The sequence below is a fragment of the Alligator sinensis genome, unplaced genomic scaffold, assembly GCF_000455745.1.
Source record: "Alligator sinensis unplaced genomic scaffold, ASM45574v1 scaffold649_1, whole genome shotgun sequence".
NCBI lineage: Eukaryota > Metazoa > Chordata > Crocodylia > Alligatoridae > Alligator > Alligator sinensis.
This window is the reverse complement of record NW_005842127.1, coordinates 72,767-77,547: the sequence shown is the minus strand read 5'-3', so window position 1 is coordinate 77,547 and position 4,781 is coordinate 72,767.

Below are 4,781 nucleotides of genomic sequence, written 5' to 3'. Positions count from 1 at the left end.
TTGTGTGTGTGTGTGTGTGTGTGTGTGTGTGTGTGTGTGTGAACCAATAACTTCATGGGACTGTGTAGCATGTTGTCTGTTTAATAAACATGTTATTTGAACCCCTGAATTGGGTTTTGCTTTACTATGGTTCAGCCCTGCTGCAATCTCTGCTCCTCGCCCCTCTAAATTCTGTCTCATTTCTCCCTCTCCTGCTTCTGGCTCACTGCCACCTCCAACACCTGTCCTGAGCTCCTCTCTGACTCTAAACTCTGTGTTTCTTTGCCACTGCCTTATCCCCACTGCCTTTTCCCCTGAGCTCCCAGGTTTCTGCCTCAGTTTCTTTCCTGGCTGTCTCCTCCTTGCCACCACTTATCTGCCCCCGCCCACCAAAATCTCAGCTGTCTGCCTCAGTTTCCAGCTTCAAGCTCCCAGGTTTCTGTCTCTCTCTCTCTCTCTTTCCTGGCTGTCTTCTCCTTGCCACTACACTTTTTTTTCCCCTTGCACCAGTGACCTAAAGTAACCCTGGGGGCCACTTGATCTTAAGTAAACCCAAGCCTCAGTTCCTCAGCTAGCTTCTCTCTAGTCTACCAGTTCTAATCCTGGTTCTGGCAACTTTAACTCCCTACACTTTAACACTCTCTCTCTCACCTTAACCTTCCCCCAAGTCTCCCCGGTACCCCAAGCACACACATACCTACTGTACCATCCAAGTTAGGAACTTACCTGTGTGTAGGTGGGTGGTATGTGTATGAATTGGTGAGTGTGTACATGCATGCATGTATATATATATGTCATGGCGTGCATGATATACGAATTAGTGATCTGTGTATGTGTACTGAATGTGCAGGTATGGCCAATTGATTTTTGTCTAACTTTTTGGGTGTATAGTGTATGTGCTTGAATTGGTGATAGGTATGCATGTGCTTAGGCTGGTTTGGATGTGTATGTGCCCCTGAGTTGGTTTTGTGTGTGTGTGTGTGTGTGTGTGTGTGTGTACCTAATTGATTTGTATGTTTGTATATGTGGAATTATGTCATACCCTCCTGTCTAATAGCACAATATTGAGATCCTTGGTCTCACCCCACAGGGCAACACCACCATGACAGCAAGCAGCATCAGCAGCACCAGCACCAGCATGACAGTCTCCTGAGGAAGGAAGAATCACCTGACTTTGTTCTCCTCACCCCTCAAGTTTCCCCTAGAGCCAGGTCTCCTTCACTAGAAGGCACTTCAGAAGAGGTTGAGATAGAGGTTGTGGAGGCAAGTGACTCAAATGAGTCCACTCCTCCTGTTGTGGTGCCTCTGCCTGCTGAGGAGTGGGGAATTGAAGCATCCACACATGCACCTGAACCCCAGAAGCAAGTGGGTAGTGTGGTCTGGGATCATTTTGAGCTAGCAGATGATCCCACATACACTAACTGCCTACACTGCCAAGCCAAAACCAGCCAGGGCAAGGGAACAAAACACATGAGCACCACAGGGATGCTGATGTATCTCCGCAGGCACCACCTCTTGCTCCTCCTCAACCTGGCACTAGTGGGAGTGTGCCCAAAGGGAAATCCTCCTCTCACTTCAAAGCCCCTGTCCCCCCAAAGCAGAGGCAGGCCACCCTGGAACAATGGGGGAAAGGTGGACAGAAAGCAGGGCACATTGCAAGAGCGAGTGAGATCACCCAGAGTCTTGGGGAGATGCTTGCTATGGATGGAGAGCCCTTCTCCTTAGTTGAGCGGCCAGGGTTCAGGTGGCTCATAATGCTCCCCTCCCTGTATGAGGCATGCAGGGAGTACTTGAGGGAGGAGCTGCACAAGGCAGGTCTGCAGGTGGCCTTACACTTCACCTCGGACATCTGGAACATCTGGGGTGGAGATCATGCCCACCTCTCCCTCACAGGGCACTGGTGCAACCAGTTAAGCTGTTGGTGGGCTCTCCTTCAAGTCAAGGTGATGGATGAGTCCCACATGGCAAAAGAGATCATGGTGGCCATGAACTGCTTGGTGCAGGGGTGGCTCATTGGGCAGAGTGAGCTCACCCATGGGGTCATGGTCACTAACAAGGGACCAAAATGGTCAAGGTGGTCCATGATGCCAACTTTGTTGGCATCTTCTTTGTGGCATACAAGTTCCATCTCATTGTTAGGGATGCCTTGGAGGGGGACAGGGCTGCCGGTTATGGTGCCAGCACCACCAGCAAGCTCAATTCAAAATGCAGGAAGGTGGCAGGCTGGGGGCCATGGGGAAGGAAGTACTTCTGGTCCACTTCTGGGTATGCCACTGAGCATGCAACCCTCCCCCTACCCCTTCCCACACTCCTGTGGGATGCTTCATCAGCCCCACCATTGAGCATTTATGAGCCATGCCTGGTACCTTGAGGTAAATAGAAAAAGCATTTAAAACTGTGTCTATGGCCGAATTGCTGATTCAGTATCAAATCTTCAGATTCAGCTGAATCAAATTGGGACAGCGATCTGAATCAATTAATCAAATCACTCCCCAGATTCAGGCCAAATCCAAATCCAGATCAAATACAACCTGTTTTGCGCACCCTTAATTATTAATATTTAGTGTGTGAGAGTGAGTCATTTAGTCTCTTGCTTGTTTCTTCCATTGGAGGACAATTGTGTTCTTCATAAAGTTGGTTTATTTGTTTAAATAGACTCATTGCCAATGTGTGTATGAGGGAATGAAAGGTCAGAAGGTGTACCTTACAACTGGAGAAAAAAGGGAGTTGTTGGTGATTGGCTGTATTTCCTGTGGGAATTTATTTAATGCTTACTGACCAATGACTTTTTTCAGATGCACAGATGAGTTTTTCACTTTGAGACAGAAGTTCCTTTGTGACTGAAGAATGGAGGTATAACTTTTCGTCCATATCCCACAGCTCTCTGCTGGCACCATGCCATGAAGTATGTGTTTCTCCTTGGCAAAATTATGACACTCCATTTTCTCCAAGTTGGGCAAGCTAACCTTTCTGTGGTGTGTGATCATGACTTACACTGCAAGTGTTTGGAGAACCATTATTGCATCTTCAGATTAGGTTTAGCAGGCTTTTTAGCAGCAAACAATAAGATGCATGTTGTTCCATATACTCAGAGCCTGTAACTTGACTCCTCCCACAGCTTGTAGAACATCCAAAAAGTCTGTCTAGTATAACTTCAGTTTGGATATAGTTCAGCAAATAACTCTACACTCTGCACATGTGCTTATCTTTTAACCATTTACTCAGAGGTCTGCCCCAAGTCTGGTACTAACCAATATCTTCATCAATGATTTGGTGGATAGGATTGAGTGCACAGTTAGGAAATTTGAAGATGACATCAGCTGGATGGAGTTACAGACACTTTGGAGGCTAGGATTAGCTTCAGAAAGGTCTTCATTAAAGTAAAAAATGGTCCTAAATTAATTGAATGTACTCAGTAAAAACAAGTACAAAATCCTGTACTGAGGCTGGAACAATCACACGCACAAATACACACTGGGGATGACCAGGTTGTGGAATAGCAGGAAAGTATTAAAAGGGGTTCTGGTTGCAAGTCAACTGATTCTTCTAATCCACAGGTTTTCAACCTTTTTTAAACAAATGTACCCCTTCTGTCTCAATGTTTCAGCTCATGTACCCCTTTATTTTTTTCTTGTTTTTTAAGGGGGCAGAGGATAGATCCAAGCCCCTGTGGTGAGGGAGGGAGTGGGGCTGGGGCTGGGGTTGGGACAGGGGAAGGTACTGCACAGTTGGGGCAGAGTGTGGGATGGATCCGCAAGTGGTTCATCCAGGGGGTGATGGGAGGGGGGCGGCTCCCACTGTTGAATGCACCCTGGGAGGGGGTGTGTACCCCTGGATCTTAGTGCAAGGTGGGGCAGCCTGCCACTGCAGGATGGGGCCAGGACTGCACCGGGCTTTTCCTGGCTGCAACTGGGCTGAGCTGCACTCAGGGCGGACAGTGACAGTGCTAGGAGGGGTTTATGAGAGGAGCTGCAGCCATTCCAGAATTTCCTGTAGCCCTCCCAACCTCCCCCTCCCAGCACTGTCACTGCTGCCCAGTGCTGCCCCAGCCCTAACCACAGGGGAAGCTTTCCCACGGTCCACATGCAGATCCAGGGGCACACGTCCCTCATGCCCTCCCCGGGGTGTGTGTAGCAGCAATAACCACCCTGCCATGCAGCTCAGTCCCACACTCTGTCCTAGCTCCACTCCCTGCCCCGCTGCTGGGGCCTCAATCTGCCCGCCTCCATGCCCCTTCCCTCACAACAGACTTGCTAACCAGACCTGGCTTTTCCCCATGCCGTTGGCCTACACTCCTGGCTGCCTGCGTTCTGTGCTGCAGCTGCACACACACACGTCACATTATCAGCCACATTATCAGCCACATCATTTCTGCATACCCCCTACAACCGTTTTAAGGATCCCAAAGGGTATGCATAACCTTGGTTGACAACCACCATTTTAACCTATTAAGAACTGCTAATACCTCACTTGCAGTATTATGTCCAGTTTGGGGCAATTACTTCAAAAAAGATGTAAAGAAATGAGAAAGCATCCGGTAGAAAGCAAGAAAATGACTAGAGGTGTAGGAAACATGATTTAACAGAAAACATTGAAAGAGCTATAATATTTTACCCTGTAGAAGGGAAGATGTCAGGGTGGAGGGGATTTGTTAACAGTCTTTAAATGTGTGAAGGGTAGTTATAAAGATGGTGGTGATAGACTATTCTATGTGGCCAGAAGGGATAAGACAAGAACAAAGGGGAAAATTTTTGTTGGCTATTAGGAAGCTATTTTTGGCTATTAGCTATTTTTAACTACAA